Source organism: Ammospiza caudacuta, chromosome Z (genome assembly GCF_027887145.1).
Source record: "Ammospiza caudacuta isolate bAmmCau1 chromosome Z, bAmmCau1.pri, whole genome shotgun sequence".
Lineage (NCBI taxonomy): Eukaryota > Metazoa > Chordata > Aves > Passeriformes > Passerellidae > Ammospiza > Ammospiza caudacuta.
In genome coordinates, this window is record NC_080632.1 from 15833264 (window position 1) to 15856915 (window position 23652).

The 23652-nt window shown below is 41.2% G+C and overlaps 1 protein-coding gene across 2 annotated transcripts in view; it reads left to right on the top strand.

Annotated features, from left to right (window-relative positions):
• PALM2AKAP2 (PALM2 and AKAP2 fusion) overlaps nucleotides 1-23652 on the top strand; it is a 267625-nt gene that overhangs the window by 162234 nt on the left and 81739 nt on the right. Inside the window, exon 1 of one of the 2 annotated variants that reach the window (XM_058823308.1) lies at nucleotides 11808-11874. The exons of the other annotated variant lie outside the window; for it this stretch is intronic. The gene's annotated coding sequence lies outside the window, so the exon portion shown is untranslated. Of the gene's footprint in view, nucleotides 1-11807; nucleotides 11875-23652 lie in introns of those variants that run through there. 2 annotated transcript variants of the gene reach the window in all.

A 23652-nucleotide genomic window follows, 5' to 3' on the forward strand; every position in this document is an offset into this window, starting at 1 on the left:
ACGAAGAGTGCTGCCTGTGAGCAGCTTGTGAGCATGAGGAGGGCAAGAGCCTGAGAAGCTTTGCCAAGTGATTTCCTGGTAGCCTGGTATAGTGGGGTGGCACATGGAAATGCTGTTTTGCTGGAAAAGCTATGACAGGAATACTCCTTTTTCTTTGTCGTTCTCACTGTGGTCGTGTGCAGCCATGTATTTCCAACAGCAGCAAATGAAATTGTCAGTAAGATAAAGAGTGGAAAGGCAGTGAATGGGCAAGTGAGCTCCTGCAGGGCCAAGATATTCATCTTCATGGTGGCCTACATTGCTGAAGAAGTTTTTGTCTGAAGCCAAAAACAACCATGTTAAAAACTAGAGGTGTCTACAAAAATTTTACTCTAGGCATTTCTAAAGATGCAAACTTGAGTATACATAGGCCATATTAATACCAAAATTTATTTTAATCTTTCACACTTTAGAAATTAAATTAAACAGCAATCTAGGCTCTTAAATAGGTTCATATGAGACTGATGAAGCATATTTCATACATCTGCTATAAAAGTAGATGTGATTGGAATTTTTTAATTACAGTTAGTTAAATTTCTTTAGAGAAGCATTTAAAGATAAAATGCAGTAAACTTGTGTCTTCTTCTGGTCTGTGAGTGAAAACTAGTGTGAGAAGCTCATATTAGCTACCTTTAAGATCTTAAAGGCCATGGTAAATAATCAGCTCAAGCCAGCATCTGCATAATTTCTTTTTTTGAACGAGAAAAATGTAAACACAAAACACATTTTGATTTTTCTTACAAGACTTACTTCTTTCTTTTACTAGCTAAAAAAAAAAAAATATTTTAGAATGGATGGCATAACACAGAATTTCACACTCCTGAGTATCAGGACCAAATTTAAGGTTAAATCTATATAAAGCAGGAAGTCAAAGCATCCTCAGAGACACCAATCAATAATAAACTACTTTTCATTAGGGAAATAATTTTTAACACAAGTAATAAAAGTAAGGTCTAAATTGATAGTGCAAATAAGTCAAAATGAAACCTCTTCATGTTATAGTTAAATCAGATATTTAAATTATTCTGGTTGGAGCTGGAGCATGGACTTGCACAGGCATTCCCAGACATCATGCCCTGGTTGCTATCAGTGCTCTGCTCAGTGTAGCTGCTTTGTGGCAGCTCTAAAGTCACAAGCAGCACCTCTTGGGCTGCTGGGAAAGCTCTCAGCTGGAGTTCAATCAGCCCGGAACACTCTCTAGCTCAAATTAAGGTCATACTTAAGGAAGAGGGGGAAAATGTTCGATGACTCTGGAATGCAATTTGTTTTAATAGCACAGTACCTCGAATGCTTGGGAGTGTAACATCACACAGAACAAAATCTGACTTAGCATTGTTTCCTCCTTGGCTTTGAAAAAGAGGTGTCATTTTTTCAATAAAGACCCCCTGCTGAAGGAAGAGGTTTAATGACATAATTTTGCAAAAGGGAGGCTGACTCAGTGTTGCTGCTAATGTAGCGTGAGCAGAATCAGCAAAATGCCAGCACAGGAAAGTCAATAAAGTCCACGAGAGTATCCTTACCCACATGGAAAAAGGATTAATTTAGTCATTGAAAATGACAAAGAGCTAAAATTTTCCTGTATTAAGTGCTAACAATTTGTGGAAGAGACAATCCTGTGTTTGAGGCAAAGATTATATAGAGCAGTTGATTATAAACTCTTCGAAGTTTGCTGAGAGAGATATCCAAAATGATTGTCCTTTCTATTGTTGAAATGTCAAATGGGCAATGCTATTTGCATATAAGAAAATTTTCAGTTCTAGATCCACTCCAAAAATAATCTATACACACCTAGTTGCAGTATTGTTTCAATAATATTTTCAATTAATAGAAACAAGAAAGTGAAATCCTCATATCTGTGTTATTTTCAACAAACAACTTATTCCAAGGGGAGGCCTGGGCCATCACAAAGTTTCCCTCCCTTTAATGAACTACTAAAAAAAGACACAACAAGCTACACTTAGGTCCTGACTGTGCTATTGACTGTATGGTTCAAATAAATGGTAGCTAGTGTAGCTTTCATTTAAGTGTAGAAAATTCTTACATCAAATAGATAATGATATTCATAGCCAGTGAAGACAGGATATGGATCGGTAAACAAGTGCTACACTTGGAATACTCTCCCTCACCAGAGGGGGAATTTGTAGTCCTCCCTAAGAGCCATTCCATGTAACATGCTCTGAACAAGCCAAATTAGACCTATTGTTGAACAAGACAAAGTTTGTGAGTAATCTTGGAGGGGGTTTTTGTGTTTCTTCCTACATTTCTAAGTAGCAAAATGCTGCCTTTTCATTGTTGCATTGTTGCATCCTGTTATGCCTGCAGCTCTCTTTAGAGTGCAGGTTCAGAATACAGTGTAATTTATTACTGAGCCATTCTTGCAGCTTTTGCTCAAAAAGTGTGTGTGGGAGTAGCATAAACTGCAGCTGATTGTCTTTATATTTCCACCATTATTGCTGCTGACTGGCAAGAAGGAAGAAGATGTACATGAGCAACATTTGGTTTTCTGTAATACTGCTGTACAGGAGATTGAGAGGTTAACTTGGTGGACAACTTCTAATTTCAACAAAACCATGGAGAACATCAGCAGTAGGCTGAATTTGTCTTTCATTGCTAATATTTTGCTGTTATACTTTATCAGAAGTATAGAACATTAATTTTCTTTTTCATTGGTGTTATAAAATGTTATATCACCAAAGAACCTAAGTGAGTCCAGAAATTTATGGGAAAAATCATTAATTTCACAGTGCTGCTGCTTTTAAATAAACAAACAGAAAACCAGTTCAAGCAGTTCTAGGATAAGCCCCTTCCCCTCATCCTCCCTCTTGTCCTGCTGCCATAAGTGTGTTGTGGATGAAAACTTTCCATGTGACCCAAAATGGCTGAGGCTTTGATATTTTCAACATTCTGTATCAGTTTATAATGGAAATGCTTTTTCTGCATAGTACAAGTATATGAACATTGAGAGGCCAGTCAGCAAAAATCCCTGTCATCTGGGATGATTGGGATCTTTCAGTGTGTAAGCCTTCTTCCTGACTCTTCGGGCAGTTTCAGATATGTCTCGCTGCTATGCCCACCGTGATCAGATACTTCTGAAATTCACTCACAGTATGCAGCAAAACACGGAGGCAAAGTACCAGCCAACTTCAAAGAAGAAAATAGTTTATTTTCTGCAACTGATGCTTTCCCCAGCTAGCTCCTGCCTGTTCTCATCACTGCCTTCCCAGGCTGCACTGTCCATCCCTGGTCCTGTCCAAAGCTTACCTCATGCTGAAGTCAGCAGAGCTGGGCAGGGTGATGGAGAGGAGAATTCATCTGCGTTACTGAACCGCATGTCACAGCACACAGCTAAGAGTTCATTCCCAGTTATTTCTGCTAATTGCTCTCGAGTGCATCTTTGTATCATCATGGAGACAGGCAACCTTGCTTAGGGAAACCTGAGACTTATTAGTCATTCAAAGTGATCAACGTTATGTTTGACCCCCGGCTTTGTAGTTTTATTTTTGTGACTCTGCATGGAAACTCTCTAAGCTGAGTAACAACACTGTCAAGCTGTGGACCTGTGTAAAACATGCTCCCCTTACCTCCATATCCAAAGACTGCCTGCTCCAACAGTGAGTTAGACATTAAAATGCACATCAGTTTCGTTGTTCAGAGTGTGTATTTAATCAGCAGACCTATTATCAGGCTATTATCAGGTTCTCCTATCATCTTATTATAGCTTCGTTTTGCCTGTTTGCACTTCTGATTATCAGAAAACACAGGGAAGCTAAGAGCTTAGCTTACTGCAGGCACAGCCAGTCCTTCAGCTGACCATAGGTTTGGTCACTGGGCCTGTTTCCTTTCTACTTCAAGAAAAGGACACATCTTTAGGAAGCTATGATACTTTTATTTGAAGTGAAAAAACATATTCTGGGTTATGAGACAAAAATATCTTCTTTGAACTATAATCCACTTCTTTGAAATATTACCCACTTGTCTCTGATTTTCTGAGAACCTTTAGGTAGTCTTGGTTTTCTCAGTCATTTCTAGTGTTGCCATCCACTATGCAGCAGACGACACATGACACATTCCCACTGGAGGCATTTAACACCTTTGCAATAGCACTAGAAGGAGTAAGCACCCAGCTTTTCTCTTGCCAGGGCCTGGTAAAATGTGTTGAGAAGGCACTTTAACTGCTGAAAATTAGCACTTCAATGTGCAAAACTCAGAAGATTGAAAGGTCGAGAATTTGCAGGACCATTCCCTAACACTGTAGCAACATAAAGGTGAAAATGTTAGGAATATGGGAAGAGGGTCCTGATGTTCTGTGTAGTAGGGATTTCAGTCAATGGAGGCTGACAATTCCTCATACAGGAGTAAAAGCAAAGGCAGAAGGATTTCTCTTCATTATTGTCAGAGCACATCTGTGGTAATGCTTCAGGAAAAGATGTCATGACAAAATATGCCTTTCTCCATTTAGTTCATGCTTGGAACAGAAATAACTACTATGTTGGCTTTGCCTAGCAATTAGATGTACAGAATTTAAGAAAACTGACCTGTTTTGGAGGTTGCTACTTGTGAGCTGAAAAGGCTAGGAGCATTGCAATATGAGCAGGTAAAGTTTAAATGTTATTGTTTTAAATAATTTTAGAAGTTGCTTAGTGTAGTATTAGTCATCAGCTTTAGATTCTCTTTCTCCTTTCCTGGTTAAAGTTTTGTTTAATGTCCTTTTCTGCTCATCACATTTTCTTGTCCCAGACACTAACAGTTCCTCAAATTCCATTGACATTTCTGTCAAAATCCACCTTGTCTCTCTCCACATACTCATTTGAAGAGCATTTTTTGTTATGACTGCAATCTATTCTAATCAGGCTTCTTTTCCAATTTCTACTTTCTACTGAAATCCACGCAGGTGTTACAAAAGCATATTTTTCACTCTTTCTCTACCATACTTTTCACTCTTTCTCACTAGTAAATCTCTCACTAGATTTCTTCACAAGATCTACACAGGCCTATTGAAAGCATCTGATTACATTCTCTTCCTATTTTGTCTCTGCTGCAAGTCCCAGGTTCCCACCCCGCTTAGTTTCTTCTAATGCTCAATTTCTGCTAATTGTTCCTCTTGTTTGCTGTCACTTTTACTTTAGCCCGCTCTCCTGTATCTCCCACAGTTGCTTATCTCCCTTATCAGACACTTTTTCCTGGGGTGACTCCGGCCCCAGTTTTTCCTGCAGGGGCAGGAGAGGTCTCTGCACATCAGCACCCATTATTGCCTGCATTTTGATAACATCATGGGCCAGATAAGAAATCACTAAGTTGAATGAGATAAACTTACTAAAAGAAAGCCTGTCTCAAGTCCAGGTCTCAATAAACATTTTGGAACCCTCTAAAAGCTATGGCATAAAAAAACTTTCAGTTCCTTCCATCACAGTTTTGATCACTAACGGCAACAAATTATTTCTGTGTTGTCTTTGCTTGAACTAGTGGAATTCATAGTTATAATTATAACTCAGTTTTTGCAAATACTACAAAGTTGAATAATCAGTGAAATAACACTATGTATGGGTGTTTATGTGTAGATACTTAAACATTTCTGGACTGTTCATTTTGTGAATTACCTACACAAACAATTTGACCGGCTCTACAGTACTTTCTTTTACTATAGAGCCTAATTTATTTAAGCTGCTGCAGGACAACACTGCTTTATTCTCTGCAGACAACTTTATTCTTTGTCTTGTTGTTTTTATTATTCCACTGGTAGTGAATAAAAGGCTGCATCTGTTCCTCAGGAAGGACTTAATCCAAAGCTTATTGAATGCATTGGAAGAGTCTCTCCACTGGGCTTTGGATCAAGCTCTTTAGTTCACAAACAAATGCTTTTTGTGAGAATATGCTATTGAAGTATTGTATAGAAGAGTTGCAGAGGTTCCCTATTTCTAAAATAATGACTGCTCTTTAAATCTTTTTTGCTACGCCCGCTCTATCACAGGAACAATACGCAACTGTACATAATTGTTGCAGCACTGTAGTCCATGTTTATCATGCCCCACCAGTTAATGTAAGTGTAGAATATGTAATGCTGTGGTAACAAGTACTGCTATGTAGATATGGCTCTTCCTATGGAGACAGTAATTTGAAAAATATATAGAGATTCACTTACTGGCCTGAGGATGATCTGGCTCAATCAGGCAAGCTGGACATGGCAAAACATCTTTGAGGACTGCCTTGTATTGGTGTTATTGATGAAGCTGAGTAGAAAGAGGGGTTTGTAGAACAAAAGAGGGATACTACTGAATTTTTTTCTACCCTTAGGAAAAGGAGAAGACTGAAAAGAGTCACAAAGGGGAAGTCACAATAGGGGAAAGAAACAGGGGCTATTGTGGACATGGGTACAATCAGACAAAGATAAGGCAGGAGGAATCAAAGCAGAAACACTAGCAGAAATAAGACTGTAAAGAACTTTAAGTGAAACTTTACAGCTCCAGATTTGCAATGACTGTATTTTCGGCAAGGAGGGAAGATCCATGAGTTGGTTATGCAGTGGAATTCCTGAAAGCTGCAATAAAATAGATTTTTTCCTTACAATACTACAGATACTGAATGCTTATTTGGATTTCTTGTGAAAGGAAACTAACAATTCCCGTGCATTGAAGAGAACATGAGGCCAGAGAAACTTGCCTGTTTTTTCAACTGCAGAGTAGAGTAACTTTTTCACTCTGCAGTGGGTGTAGATGACAGAAACAGTTACTGCTGAATATTATTTCAGTGACAGAGCTGCTTGCAGTAAAACACACTATACTGTGTGGTAAGTGCTTGCAGGGTTGCTTGCACACGTAGTTGGTACGCTGATGGTGACTCAGACAGTTTATGGAGCCAATACTAAAACATTACTCACTCAAGGAGTCACATTTAAACCAATGAGATTACTCATGTAGTGAGTGGCTGATGGAGATCTTGCCAAGCTATTCCACCACATAATAGATGTGTGGAAATGAGCCTGTAAATCAGGTGAATAACTTCAGAAAGGAATTTTTAAGTTCATTCTATGTATGAACTTTTTCTATTTCAACTCCTTAACCACAGCTGAGGTCCTATTATGTTTTGCCAGCTCCCACTAACAGGCAGTCCCTATCCTAAAACTCATCAACTCATATAGACAAATAAAGGAAAGTGACTTGCCTTCAGTCACATCACAAGTCAACAGCAATGACAGGAATAGAACAGGGATCTCCAGTCAATTCTTTTCCAGCAGCTCCCTGCCTCTGTAATTCACAACATTTAATCCCTGAACTGAATATAAAGCATTTATGAATGTGACCCTTAAATTTCCTACAGCTCTTCTGCTAACTGTCTGGTGGATCTCTGCATTCATTAGCTTTATAAATGCACAGAGAATACACTGAAGTACCATTTCCATCTCACACACATTGTTACAAGCTAGTGAATTCCCTCATCCAGCTCATCCCCATGTTTTTCTTCAGTCAGAGAAATAACCAGAAGCACAAGAAAAGGGAAATTATTCTAATCACAACATTTCAGACAGCCAGTCTAAGACACTTAAAAATCTGCATGCCAAGCAAAACTAATTTTTCATATTCAGTAGAATTCAGTGTGGAGGCTACCATATCAAGCATCACCTTTCAGGACTGCATTTCATTTAATAAATGTTATAAAAGTGCCTGGCATATTCAGCCTCATTACCACAGTATTTTCCTTCCTTTCTTTGTTCTGCACTGCTCTCAGTACCTTTTAGAGTTCATAGAGAACATGAATAGAGTGCTGGGCTGTAAAGAGCAACCTGAAAAAATTTATAATAGGAAGAGGTAACCTCTTTGAATTATTCTCCATTTGAAGGTCCACTGCATAACAATAAAAAAACTGCCTCACTGAAACTAGGCTCTCCTGTATTGACAAGGTCCAAAAGCAGAGTAACTCCTCTGTTTCCTGAATAAAGGAGGAGCAGCAGATACTGATATAGCTTCACTCTTTTCACTCCCTATTTTTCTCTCCTCTCCTCCAAACATCTTTGTCTTTAATTTCCTTCTCTTTATCTCCCTATCCTGAGCTGCCCTGTGTCTCTTCCCCTTTCTAACTCTGGGCACTCTTTGTTGGCAATGGTTCCATCCTCTTTCTGTCCATGGAAGAGCACACATCTGTACAGAGGCAGATTGCAAACTAGGTCAGTTTATATGGCAGAGATAAAAAGAGCAGGAATAAGAGCCTTTTTGTATAATAACAAGGTCTCACACAAGCACATGGCCCAGTTGTCAGAGGCCTTGAGCATCTGCTGTTGCCACTGACTTCAGCAGCACTAGTCTTCATGTTTACAGGCTGCAGAAGCAGAAAAGCATCCTCAGTTTTGCCGTCCCTGCAAGCGAAGTTAAGATACACAGTCGCAGCTCCTTGATGTTCTCCAAGACGCCACATTAATCTCAGGATCTTTTTTTGTCAATTTTTCCAACATGTTCAGCACAGTCTTGGGATGTAAACTGGTCAGTCATTGGAGGAGGAATGAAGTGATACTGGGTATAACACCTTTTTAGTTGACAAACACATAAAACAGGCCTGAAATAGAATGACAAGTGAGGAACTGTCATGTGAGTGTTAAAAATAACTATCTTTCTTGACAAATATTTGGTTAATGCAGCTATCTTTATATTCTTCCTCCTTTCAGAGTTTTTAGGACAGTACCAACTGATCTTGCAATTCATTATTTAGGTAAAGGTATTTTAACATTACAGTAAAAGTAAAGGAAGACTGCACTCTGGCAAAGATTAATTGCTCCTTTCTGCTACCTGCAGCTCTCTGTAATGCTGTAAAAAAATTACAGAGCATTAACTGCATCAGTCTCACTTGTGATATTGCTTTACCTAATGGAAGAAAATCTGTGCTTTAGTCACATGCATCAGTCCAATCTTGCATGAGTCCAGAAAGCAGGAAAGGAGCAGAAGGTAATTGTTGGAATAATAATATAGAGGAAGAGGAGCTCTAAAATTCCCTGTTTGACAATGTAGCATCATTGGTTTCCACAGAGTTTCCTCCACAGTCCACTGCTGCCAGTCTCCAAAACATGGGGCTCTTAGGAAGCATGATACTTGACAATGCTTATTTTAATTATGATTCTGAGGCCTGGAGGGGACTTTTCTGCATGGATCTGAAGGTTTCCACGAGCGAAAATCACTAATTTATTTCCCTTCCTCCCTTTCAATAACTGCCTTACTCTATTTCTAGCAGCTGAAGTTTCTAAAAAGCAAATAAAGGGTGGTCAGACCTGTGAAACATACAAAAAGCATGCAACCCCCATGCTCCTTTTCTTCTTTCCTCCATATCCCCATATTGCCATTTGGATGGCATGCCTACCTGTGAGAGTACAGACTGATGACTGCAGGGCAGGATCAGCAATGCATGTCCATGCACAGGTGCAGCTTTCCTTTGCTCCCTGTCTGCTCTCTGCAAATAGGCTTAATGAGGACGCATTGTGATTCCAGCACCTTATCCTAGAAGGACGGAGGCTAGGAATCCTGTCTTTGGGCAGATAACTGCATTGCAGACATTCCAGGGGACATTCCTAGATGGTGCAGCTGAAACACCCCTGTTCAGAGCTGATCTCTCTTCCTCCTTCCTGTGCCTCATGCTAGTGGCAAGTAAAAAATGTTCATTAAAAAGCCCATCCTTTGTCCAGAGAATTTACAGCAAAGTCTGAGAAAGAGAAAACAGATGGCTGCCAGTAGGGAGAATGACAGACAGTTCCCTGGTCAAAGGCCTTGGTGGGGTTTTGTCTGTACCATACTCTTGCATGTTTTTAGACACATACATTTGCAAAGAGGGTTGTGGCCAGGTGTAGGTGATTATTAGGATAGCTTCTTACTTAAAATTATAGCACCAGCTTACATGTCTGCACTTACATGTGTACGGCTCAGTTTCCTTATTCCATTACTTTTTATTACAAATCATTTTCGTTATCACACTGTGTTCAGGTAGCAATCATGCCTCTGTGTGAGCATCTGTGTCCTTGAGTTCTCAACAGAGAACGCAGTAGCTGAACTATCAGCAGCAGCATGTAACCTCCCATTTAAAACACTGGCAACTGAAGAGTGGAAGGTGGAAAATGTGACACTTAACTTCAATACAGACTGAAGAGCTAGAGGTTTGCAAACCTCATGCCTGTACTGTCCAAATACAGAGATGCTAATTGGGTTAGAACTAAAGGACACTTAGTGCAATCTATCTGAGAAGAATCAACATTGCTGCTGTAAAGTCCTGCCTTAAACAAACCTTTTGGAGGTCTCTGAAAAGGTCAACAAAAACGTGGATAAGGGTGATCTAATTTCCATATCAGACTGGGTGTTTAAAAGGTTCTTGACAAAGGCTTTTAAGGAGACTAAGCAGAGAAAACAACAGGAGGGAAAGCCCTGGTATAGCTCGGTAATTGCTTAGAAGATAAAATTCAAAGTACACGAATAAATCAGCAGTTCTCACAATGGAGGGAGGTGCTGGATGGTATAGAGTTCTGCAACAGTCAGTGTTGCAATGTGTGTTGTTCAATGTACTCATGCCTTTCCTGGAAATGGAGTCAAATAGCGAAGTTCATCAAAATTAATTTATTTGGCAGTGATAAGAGGAAAAATTGTGAAGAATTATACCTGGACATTATGAGACTGAATGTTAAATATCAGATATCCAGTAAAGGCGAATGTAAAATAACACACATGGACAAACAGTCATTAAAAATGGTGGGCTCTGGGCTGGCATGAGTAAAGTCTCAGGGTTATGACAGGCCATAGAAACATCACCTCCTGTGCTCAGAAGATCCTCATGAAGTATTGTCAAGGAAAAACATCATTGTGCCACTGTATGAATCCGTGCTTTGATCACATCTTAAATCCTGTGTATTTCTTCAACTCACATTTAGATCTGTTAGATCAGGGTCATGCTTAGGAGTGCAACAAGGATGATAAGAGGTACAGAACAGTCTGTGGACAAAGGTCCACGTGAGAGCAACCCGCAGCTCCTCAGCCAGGAAATGTAATGATGTACAGAGATTACTGTGGAGATATACAAACCCACGAGCACGTCTAAGAGAGGGTTAATTGCTCCCGTCTCCAGCTTAAAGAAAGGGTTAGTTGTTCCTCATCTCCAGCACAGGAGCTGAGGGGATAATTGAGCTGGTATTGAAACAAAAAATAAAAGGCAGAGCTTCTTCACAGGAAGAATAGCAGATCAATGGGAATCCTTGCAAGCATATTTGGGATCCAGGTAACATTGAAGAAGTCCGGGACAGCAGTACTACCTATTAAAAAAAAAAAAAAAAAAGGAAAAAAAAAAAAAAGAAAATCAAGTCAAAACCAAACAAAAAGAAAACAGCCCGAAACCCGCGGCTTGGAAACCCCCGGAGCTGGCGGCGGAGCGAAGCTCCCGCCCTGCGCACTCCCCGGAGGCGAGCCGCGGGGCCGCGTTCCTTTCCTTCTCGACGGGGCTCGGCCCCCCTGGTCCCGGCTCCCTCCCCTCCCGCCCGCCGCGGACACCGTAACAGGAGAGGCTCGCAGGCGGAGGGTAACCCGAGCGCGGCAGGGCGGGGGCCGCTCGGAGCCTCCGCACGGAGCGCTTCGCCCCGCGGGCCGGGCCGGGCCGGGACGGGCGCGACGGGACGAGGCGGGGCGGGGCGGAGCGGGACGAGGCGGGCGGCGGCTTTGCCCCCCTCTTTCGGCGTCGGCGAAGGGGGCGGGCGAGGAGGGAAGTGGGGAGGAGGAAGAGGAGGAGGAAGAGGAGGAGGAAGGGGGACCCGACGTGCCGGGGCTGCGCGCGGAGCTGGGCGCGCACGCTGCGAGCCGGAGGAGCGGGAGCGGTTTGGATAAGGTATCTCCGAGCGCCGGGATGCGCGTGTCCGCGCGGCGTCTGTCTGTCTGTCTGCCTGCCTGTCTGTCTGCCTGCCTGTCTGTCTGCCTGTGTATGTGTGTGTGTGAGAGAGAGAGAGACTGAGAGAGAGAGAGAGAAGGGAGCGCGGCTCCCGGCGCGGAGGGAAGGGAGGCGGCGGTGGCTGCGGCGCCTGCGAGCTGGCCCTCGGCGGGTTGCGAGCGGGAGAGGGGGGATACGCAGGACAAGGCGGGGGAGGTGAGGGTCTGTCGGCAGAGCTGCGAGGAGGGGCAGGGGAAAAGCGAGGAGGGAAGATGGAATCGCGGGGAGGGCGAGAGGAGACGAGGAAAGGAGAATGCAGATGCGCGGAGAGGAAGGGAAGAGGCCAGGAGGAAAGAGGGGATGCCGAAGGGGGACAGTTCCAGCCTTGCCATCGGCAGCCCCGCGGGATCCCCCGGCCCGGGCGGACGGGCGGGAGCTCCCCGGAGCGGGGGCCGCGGACACAGCGCCGGGTCCGTGCCCGCATCCCCGCGGTGTCCGCAGGCTGGGGCGGCTCAGCTCGCCGGGGGCTCCGCCGCCCTCCGGGGCCGCCGCCGTGCCCGGGAGACGAGCGGGCTGTGGGCACGGAGCGGGCGTGGGGAGGGGGCTCAGCAAGAGCCTGAGAAACCCGTGACGTAATTATTTTTTAATCAGCATGTGTTTTTTATGGCGATCTCACATTTTCCTGGACTCCCCTTATTGAACAGAAAATCCCCTGTATCTTTGTTCCAAGTATTTCTATTTTTAGATTCCTCTGTAACACCAAAGCGAGTTCATGAGTTTTAAGTATTTTTTTTCTTTTTTGTTTGGCCTCTGCTGAGGACCACTGCAGTGTAAACTTCCGAAACATTGGTGTCTCTTTGAAAAAAAGTTATTAAAATTATTACTGAGGTGAGCAGGCCGGCAGCTATTGTGGATATACCAGTGTTTGAGTTCCTGATGCCATTAATCATTAGCCTTAAAGAGCAGTCATCACACTGAAGTTAGGTTTTTATCTAATGATGAATTGCCTGTCAGGTCCCAGAAGATGTACATTAGGTGCAAGTACCACCCTGCTGGTAGAAGAGACAGAGCATGTACCCCCAGTTGTGATTTTACCAATGAAATAAACTTGTTTTCTTATTATAAGTGGTGATTAACAGTTCGACGTTGTAATGATATTCTCTGATTCTAGCATTGTCTCATAGCTCTGGTATGTCAATTTGTATTCATGCTGTGTAAGTGTTTTGCAGAGGTTTTGCCTATCTGGCAGGGATTTATTTCAATTTCACAATTACATTTTCTGATCTCAGCATCGTCAGGAACCCAAAGAAGTTGTGTATGTATATATCAGTATCTGTTACAGTGTGTGACTTTTTTTTTCCCTAAGAAATGCGAGTTTTCTCATGTCTTTAGATCACAGTTTTTATGTCTCTGAACACAGCAGAAGTTACAGCTGAAATTGTGTTCATTTAAGTGTATTCAATGCAAGCATTTCTGACCACTCAGTATTAAGTGTTTTTTATCGATTGATCTTCATTTTATATTTGAATGCCAGTCCATTTGCTGCCCTGCCGTAGCCTCTGCCAAATTAAGTGTTGAGAAATCTAAAATGTTACATAGAGATACTGGCTTTTGAGACCCGGTCTCTTGTTTTTGTATTAGTTTTCCTAGCTGTACAAAGAGTACAAGTCCCAGGTGAGCTCTTAAGTAAATTAAGCCATATTTATAGATATTTTGTAATAGTGCCAGTAAAAAATAGGTCTTGTGGCCACTGATGGTTATTTCTCTTCATTGTGGATGTGCAGCTTCTGTACAAGGGATGTGTGCAGTCCTTTTAAATTACTCCAAACTCCTGTTGACTTCAGCCACAGTTTTGGCTAAGTTAAGAACACAGGATTGTATGACTTGCAGAGTGAAAAATACAGCCAGCAGAATCCTGAGCAGTTTGATGTATACTTTGGTCATAAGATAATTTGATTCATGCCTGGTTTGTCTTGTCTAAACCGCAAAATTCACTTTTGCTACTGGAAACACCTGCTGATTTAGCAACTGCTATTGATACTCCATTTATAGCAAGACAAGAAGAGCTACATAAAGCATCATCCAGAACTGTCCCTATTGTCACTATTCACAGTGTGATTTTTCTCTCGTTCATGTGCTGCTGTACTGATTCTCAGGCAGTTCTGACTTCAGCTGATGGGCAGTACATTTTTGGCTGTGGGATAAAGAGGGTTGTTCAAGCTACCAAATGGTCTCTTTCTTCCTCCTACCCCCCTTTAAAAATAAAAAGCTGTGGCAGCTGTCTCTTCGAGCAGGCTGTGCTGAAGGGGCAGATCTTTGTTCTTATGTGCACCCTGTTTCTTGGATGGCTAGAGTTCATCCTGAATTCTGTGTAATTCTGATACAATTTTCATTGCCTGTTTCCCGTTTTTAGGCGGATTTTTTTTTTTTTTATTATTTGTTTCAATGCCAAAACTTAATGAAGGTTCCATAGGAAATTCTGGACAGATAATTCATTGAGGAAAAGTCTTTTCCAATACTCCCACCCGCTAGGACCAAGTCCATTGAAGTTGATGTAGATAGGCTTGGCATTCAAATTACTGTGGAAAAAAAAGTTGGCCTATTAATTGATGATGATGCCAGTTTACCTAAATATTGCATTGGTCCTGTAGAGAAATGTTCTTAAATTGATTGCTGACCTAGACCACTAGAGTGTAGTTTTATAAAATTAGGCTTAATTTTGAAATGTAGCAGCAGCACCGAATGAATGCCAACAGATGCAGTTATATCTATAATTTATGTTTTCTTTGAGCCATATGTCAAAGTGGTGCTGTTTTTCTTCTACATCTCCAAAATTTTAAGTCTTATCTGCTAAACTAACTGTAAGACTTTGGCATGCATTGCTCTGGTAAATTAGCAAAGTCCATAATCTTTGAACTCTCCTATCTGGGATTCTTCTGCTGCTAAGAATGCATTTCACAGTACAGCTTGATAGGGAGGGATGTGGAGAATGATTCTGCTGGTTAGTCTCCAGTGAGGAAGCAAACCTTGCAGTCTTCCTCTTGGGGTAGGCCAGTTAGGGATAGTTTCCATCTCTGCCGCCTGACAAGGACAGATGTCCAGTTGTAGTTGGTAACATTAACTATCCCATATTATGCCAAATGGGAAAGATTTTTACACAGTCAGATTGGGAATTTTGGGGGTTTTAAAATACCTTATGGTAACCAGTCATCATAGTCATTGAAGTTGACTGCAGGAATCCAGATATTGATTAGGATGATGGCATCTCAAGGCCCTTCCAGTATTTTCTGTCATCAGTTAAGAGTCATGGTTATTCAGTACTGAAATGTGTACAAAGTTTTAAAAAATACATGTTGCACACAACAACTTCAGGAGATCACATATGTATCTTACTCCATCCCGAAAAACAAGTGTGAGTCATCAGTGCCAACGTTTTTCACCTGTACAACAGAATTCTTGTTTCTTCTTCTCTACATTGGACAGTCTTCAGGACTTTTCCACAATTTTCACTCAAACTCACTAAGTTGAAACTGTAATTTCAGCTGCTACTGCAGGCTTGTTTCCCAAATAATAACATAGACAGCGCTTGGCTTTTCTGGTATTATGACAGAATTAACAAAAAAGAGGATACATTTTTTCATATTAAAATTCTGGGTTATCAGCACAAATTGTTGTTCTTACTTTTGATGAGGAATAACCTTCATTAATCCATTATAACTGTAAATCATGTTAATTTTAAAAATAGATTGTTTTATTTAAGTTTATAATTAATGAGAGTTCAAAGTTCACTTTTTGTTTATTTGATGATGGATTTGATGAAGATACTGGATTTCCAGGACAAAACTGCATCCTCAGAATAATTCCTCAGAAATGTTATTAAAATACTGTATTGTAACAAGACTCAAGTGTTGCATTGCTCAGTGTGAAATTTATATGCAGTGTAGTGTGAAAGTGAGAGTTTTCCCTAGGTATTATATTGGCAGAGAATTACTTATTAATCCCTTATTAATAACAGAGAAAAACAATATTGTATTTAAAATAAATCAGATTTCCTTCAAAACATATCTACATATGGTTAGGAATATTGCTTTAAAAGACATGCACAATCTCTAGGGAAAACTTTGGTATGTGCTACTGAATCATGAAAGTGTATTCTGTTCATTTTGGAATTTTCTTCCATCTTTACTAATTGACTAAAGAGATGAATCATGATCCAGGGGAAAAGAATGCTTCCAAAGCTCTGGATTTTTTTTCTCTAGAATCTGTTGGTTACAATAATTTCTTTTGGGGCTCTGGGTATCATAATTTTCCTGTTCTTCTGTGTTTCTGGATTTAAAAGGGGAAAAGAGCAGAAAACTGTCTGTATCGATTACTAAAGTCACATCACCATATGTACCTCAGAAGGGAAGGGTTCTCTGTGTTTTACCAGCTTTATTCTATATGTTTTTGTGTTATTTTATGCAACATCTGTTAGTATAATTTATGCATGAATCAGGAAAAGTTTTTAAGGGTGTAGTGGGTGTAGCACTGGCAGGGAAGGGTGACTTTTATGCATCTCATTTAGTCCCTTTCTAGCCACTAAAGTTGACCACTTCAACAAAATAGTGCAAAAAAAAATCTCCTGTCATATTAATTTTCAAATACCTTTAAACTGGTGGCACATTAGGATTATACTCACTTAAACACAGACACACACACACCCCAAAATAAACAAGCAAACAAAACCAGCCAAGCAGATAAATAAACACCACCAAACCCACAAACACCGCTGCTTCAATCACTGAGTTACTGAGTCGTTATGACTGTGCCTGGGTGCAGATGCACCTGAGGACAGGTGGAGCTTCCTTCCTAACAGTTCTTCCCAGGGACTGATACTTGAGAACAGGGATCTTATTTTTTAACCATTAAACCCAAGAATTCGAGTGGGCATCTTATGCCTCCTGTTCTGGGACAGTGACACCAGCGTTGAGTTGAGCTTTAGAACAGCCATTTTTTCCCCAGCACTCCAGGGAAAAATACAGCTCCATCTGTATACATGCTTGGAGTGCCCTATTTCTGTATCTCATTGAATGTGGAGCGAGTTTAGTAGTGCCAAGTGAGAAGAACTCCCTGACAGAGCTGCTAATATACAAACAAGATCCGCCCATGTTTGAAAAAGCTTCACTTTTAAGGAGTTCCCTTCCCTTTTTTTTTTCCTGATCACTCTTCTAGGGCAGGTTTCAGGAAGATGACAGACCAGAAAAAGGAATGAGATGAAATTTACACCTGTATTAGCATCCTGCACCAAACTCTACTGGCAAACTAATTAAATAGATTAACTTATATAAATAAAGCTTGGAGAAGTAAAGCAGTAAAGATTGTTTTTGTTAAAGTTGGTGAGTTGGTTTGTACAGATCTTTTGTCTCTCTAATTCTGTTCTGTTAGGAGTGTGTCACAGTACTCCTGTAGCCTTGTGAGTAAGACAGTGTGAAGCCAATCTCAAACCTTTAAATATTATTCTATCAGCTTTCCTCAGAAATAGGTCATTTATTTCCAATTTTAGAGTTCCCTATTAGCTGCTGCCCTGCCCCAAGAGTGAGCGCAGGAAGAGGTTTTTGCTGGCAGTGCTCTTGAGAACCCTCATGCTGGTGTGGGAACTACTATCAATAAACCCAGAGGGTCATTTAACCTGATTTTAAAACTAAGTATATGCAAGGTGAAGAAACTGTTGTGGCTTGTGCCATGGTTTGTTGTTCTGACTGTCCCTATGTTTTCAAGACATGTTTCACTGGCACAGCTTGCTTGCACTTATGAGAGGGTGACTATGGCCAAAATATCAAGGAAGATCTGGAGGACCAGGTGCTTTAGTAGGAAATGTAGCCATGAGAATTCAAACACATTCAGGCCTCAACACCATGTTGTTTCACACAATGTGGGGCTGAGACAGGGACACACCAGGGCAGGTTCCCAGCAGAATTGTTCTGGCAGGGCTTGGCTGAGCTCAGCACAGCAGAGACTGATCCAGTTCTTCATTGTTCCATGCTCCTGCTGCTGGTTGTGATCATTAAAAAGAGAAATTGTTAGCCAAAGTTACGGTCTGACTTTTCCATTTGATTGTGTATTTTCAGTATTTTAATAGAGTCGTATATTCATTTAGTTTGGAAAAGGCCCTTAGAACAACAATGGTAAAACGATGAGAATTCTGTATTTTTCTGTTGTGAAAGCGGTACATATAATGAACACACTGGTCAGTCTATCACTGCAAACTGGCTTAATCAAACCAACCATTTTGATACTTTAGTTAGATCTAAAGAGTAGCGCAGAAGAACCTGTGCTGACTTTAGATGCTGTTCTTTGATTTGATAAGTGCCTGAGCCTGTTCTGCATCCATTTTATGTTCCCAGTCTCCACAATGCTTCTATCACTACATTATAATGTGTACTTTCACTAACACTCTTCTGACTTTCACTAACACTCTTCTGTTTCAATTCCTGGCTTTGTTTAATTTAAAAATGTCAGAGATGTATTACCTTCCTCTTACATTACTGCCAATGAAAGCTAGTTCTTCCTCTCTGACTCTCAAATCCTTACGAGTCTCCTCTGAATCTCTGGTGAACCGCAGCTCTGAGGAAGGAGAGCAGCCACCGCAGTTTTTGGGGAGTTCTTTAAATCTTGAAGTGTACTTTTTAAAAGAGGAACTAACATAGACTGAAGAAGTGCCCATTCACTTTCTGAAAATGAAACCTTTTAACAGCATTTTTGATGGGCACTCTGTCCTGTTGCCTCTTTGGCTTTCTAAAGTGATACATTTGTAAGGCCCAGGCTTATGCTCATTTTGATGTATAAAATGTGCTTTTCAACTTGGCTAATGAGAACAGAAGTGGCATAGCAAGCAGCTCAGAATGTGTATTGACAGACTTCTAGCGAATAGTTCTCACTTCAAAATATCTTTTAATTAGTTGACATTTTTGGCATTTTGGGATATATTTTAAGCGCTTAAACTTCTTGAAAAATCTTTTTCCATCTAATTAACTCCGAGATAGCTCAGGTAATTTTGAAATTTCTAGGATGATCACCCTTAGGGGAAAAAATCACATTTGGAGTTGTCACTGGAAAGCTGACAACTGCTACTGTCATATTTAGACAGTCCTGAAGCCAGTTTGTGATAAGATCAGCACATAAGTGCTGGACTCTCCAGAATTTATCTCTGAGTGGCAGTTAATTCCACTGACATTTTATTTATTTCTTGGGGCTGGGTGCTGGTGGTCAGCAGTAGAGTTGGATTTCAAATATTTGGTGACTGAGACAAACTAACTTTCAGGATGAAGTGTGCTGAAAAGAAGAGATTACAATAGAATGTTTCTTGTGGGGAAATTCTTTGCTATTATCTTTTTGTCAGATGTCATTTTCAAATGAACTTCTGCTCTGAATAAAATGTTGTTAGGCTATTCTGACTGTCATTCATTCCCCAGGCTTTTCCATTATTCAGGGGTTTCATGTGTATAGCAGCAACAGTTCAGCAGCAAAATTGCTTTATTCTTCTCTGGTCCTAGTGGGATGTGGGGAAAACTCAGAAGTTCAGCTGTTGGGCACACCTTGCCTACTGTTCTTGTTGACTCTGGCAAGTCATCTTGCTGTATCTTGCTGGCCTGAATGAGGGATGTGACTGCTGTGGAGAGCTGGGTAGGGTTTGTATTAAACTGTGTCCTGCTGGAGACTTGTTTTCTTTCTGGAAGAAAAGGATGATAGGACTGTTCTCTTGCATGCTCCAAGACTCTGTATTGTCCATGCTTTCTGAAGAGAAATCAAGCCAACTCCCTAAGTTCTTGGCAGAGTGAACTGTCAAAAAAGGGACTTTTCCAATGGGATATAACCAACTGATCACCACCTGCCTGGGGTGTACGTCCTTGGGAGCAGAGGAGCATGTACATGGTGTTTCTAAGCATTCCCTTTCCCCTCTTCAGGATCTGTTTCTGCAGACAGGAACATAAAACTGGAATCCTGCAGGTGCAGATGGTAACGTGTGATTGTGTCTGTCATCATGTTAGATACTGGTAAGAAACCCAGAGGCAAAAAAGAAAAAGGTACATAAGTTTTGTCACATCAACTGCTCAGTTTCTATTAAAAATAGTGGTGAGTGTGAAAGAAAGTGAGAGGAGGTTACTTATGCTAGTATTCAGTAAATGGAGAGCAAGATTGCATTTAAAGCTGCGGCAAAGTTGCATTTGTCCTGAAGTGTTCATCTGCAGATGCAGTGGATCTGAGATAATGAAAGACTAAAGCACTTCTACCAATGTAACCTGTGCCATCTTTTCCTCTGTGTCAGCCTGTGACACATGGACAGCATTCATGCTGCACTGCATGACCTCTGAAGAGCAGCAGGGCTGGGCTCCAGTTGAGCCCCGCTCAGTTTTGTCTTCTTTCATTGAAGAATTGGTTCTTCAACGTTCCACTCGTTGCAGATGGTGACACTTCTGCAGAAAATGGGAAACATCAGGCCAGGGTTCACTGCTCACACAAGCTTTTTGAGGGTTTGTATCTTCCAGGCACAGATAAAACTACTGGTCTAGACTAGGAGAGTCAACATTAAACATCTGAACACCATCACCTCTCCAGGTACTTACCGGCTCTTTGGCTGTGCATTCTTAAGTGGTGAGGATTTGGATCTTTAGTAGAATTGTAGCAGCAGGACACAGGGGTATCTTATGGATGGGGACTGACTCTGTAGTTAAAAGGCACATGTGTACCTGGGTGCTTTGTCCAATATCCCATTGGCATTAGTCATCTGACAGATGATGCATTGGGAAATGCATTGGGAAATGCATCATGCCATTTAAATTATCTTTCTAGCTGCTGGATCTAATGAATAATTTCCTTTGGAAGCAAAAGGGAGGGGAATAAATGGAAAAAGGAGACACTGAACAATTTGCAGTTTTATTGTGGCAAATATGAGTTTGAAATAGTGTGCCTGACATCTTTAAAGAAGAAAAGGGGACCCAGTTTCAGACCAGGAGGACTTCAATTTGCTAGGCACGATGCCAAGATTTTATAGTGACTTGATTGTTTTGTTCCTCAAGAACATGACAGTAGGTTCCAGCAACAATAGACCTCCACTGTAGAGGGTCATGATCACAAAATTCCTCAGGTTCTTCCTAGTCAGGCCAGACCTCAGGCATTTTAAGAAGCTGGGCAGTATGGAAACAGGCCTGTGCTGCAATGTTGCATTTCAGGTCTGGGACTAGATGCTGGGTGATACATTTTGTATTGGTTTGGTGAAACAGATTTTGTATGTATATTCTGTTGTTAGACATCAGTTAATTCATGCTATTGAACAATATTTGAAATTTTCTAGTTAATTTGTATTTACTTTGATTATGTGGGCTTGATATGGAGCTTACCATAGATGATAGAAAAAATATCACGAGAGACTGAAGCCAAATTTTTCTCTTCTGCAGTTTTCAGGAATCAATAAAATCCTCTTTTACGTAACTATACAGCAGCTTCTCTGATAACAAATTTGGGCTTGTTAACTGTAATTTTTTTTTAAGCTTTAAAGTTTTAAAATGTGTCCTGGGCTGCAGAGTTAAAAACTAACAAAAATATTTAGATTCAGAGTGTATTATAAAGACCTGACAAGTCCGAAAGAAGGGCTTCTCTGGGTCTTTTGTTCTTTTTCAGATGCTGAGGATTATAACCTTTTCTGGAAAGCTCTGAAATAAGCTACTCGTCCTTCAAATCCTTCAAGCCAAAGGCCCAGCCTTGGCAGGAGAAGGCCCTCTGATTTTCCTCTGTGCTAACAAACACAAATAACAGAGAAATATGTTGTTAGTCTCTCTCAGTGTTTCCCACACTCTGTGACAGTGTTGCCAGAGTTTCTTTGGTTTGGCTGTTAAAAGGATAACAGCAAAGAACAACTGTCCTGTGGCAGAGCAGGATGCAGGTTCTTGGAGATCTGTGATGGGAAGGAGATGGTGGGTAACATCACTGCCCTGGAGCAGGCAGCTCTGCACAGGGATCTGACCATGTAAGTCACCTTGGCCAGGGCAATGGTATGGGCTCACACCCTTGTTCAGTGGGAGGGGGCAGCTCTTACATTTTCTAGTCTGCGTTACATTTGCAATGTCTGTCTCACTAATGAATTTCTCGGCTTTTGTTCTGCAAAGCCCAGGTCTTCCCTCCACCTTTAGCCTGTTTCTTTTTTGCTTCTCTTCTTTTGGTGTTACATGAGGGGTTTTTCTAAGTGTTTGTTGGCACTGGGTGTCAAGAGCCTAATATAAGAGTAAAGTATACATATCCAAACTTTTTCCCAGCTCTGGTCACTCACTGTTTGATTTGTGCGAGTTTGAGAGGAAGGTTGAGTCATTTTCTTCAGGGAAGAGGTCTGAGTGTTCAGCTGATGCTGTCGTTTCTTTCTCACAGAGAGATGTGTGTTTAAAAAGCAGTGTGATGTGTGACAGTAGTGGTGGGAGCACACAGAAGAACTTGTCAGCTGAACCAAGTTCTCCTCCTGCCAGCTGTGCACCAGGGAGTCAGTGACTGCCTGAGCTGCTGGAGAGTTAACAAAGACCTGGTGGTGTGACGGAGTAAAAGATTGGATCCTTGTCACCATGACAGTCCTTCTTCTGATTCACTGCTCACATTGTGAGGCTACCAGGAAAGCCTTTTCCCTTTGCTGGTACTCCTGTATCTGCATTTTCAGCATCGGATAGGTGTACATGGCGTGCATAACCCTCCTCCTGAACAGGAAGCCTGGAGGACACCTTGAAGGATACATCTTCCTGCAGGTCTCTTCCCAGAGTGCTGCTTCGCCTTTCCAAAAGATGGACTAGGAGCAGTGCCCTGGTTTTGGGCAGTAAAGCCCCAGGGCTGACACAAGCTTATACAGGGGTTGATTTAAGCAGCCAAAAGCACAATTCCTCCATGCCTTTCTGTTTCCTTCTAGAATATAACCTTCTCAAACAACTGTGTGTTATTGCATTAGTGTTGATTCTTTCAAAGCTCAGAGCTTTACATGGAAGAGCAGCAATTGGCTTGTATTCCATCAGGAAAAGCTGCATCAGAAATAGTTTTCACTAGAGAAAAACTAGGAAACCTCTTAAAGAAATTACTAAGAGTAAAAGTTTAATTTTTGCTCTTGAATTCTTGTTCTTGCCAGTTGTAGTATTGTTGCTGCAGACCAAATAGTTTATTCACAAGACCTGTAAACAAATAAAATTAAAAAGGTATCTACAAACTCTAGTTAGTCCCAGCATAAAGTGGGAATGCTGTCCATGTGCTGTTCTTGTTGTGCTCAGGTCTTGTGTTTATACATTGCTTGAACCTTCTGTGAGCATTGTGTGGGTTCTTTTACTGAGATTGGTGGGATTTCTGATCTTATGTGACCATAGCTTTTGCCTTTCCTTTGCCTTGTTTTCTTTATAAAATTAAGTCAGCCTTCTGTGATTAAACTCATTGCATAGAAGGAAAAAATGTGAGATGTTTCCTGCAAACAATTGATGACAAACTCATTGTACTAAGCTTGCTAAAAAGGAACTCTTTTTTGGAAGGTGAGAATAAAGGAATTTCCTCCTCCACCCTTCTGTTGTTCAGCTGTGAACTGATATTGTTGAGAGGGAAAAAGGTTGCTTTAGTTTTCCTCAGGATATTATTATGTGATCTTAGTGAAAACTTTTAAAGGTACAGCTGTCACTGCAAAGGTTTCGGTTTCATGCAGAATTGAAAAATTAATTCCTGGTTTGTTTTTAGTTTAAAGCATAGTCA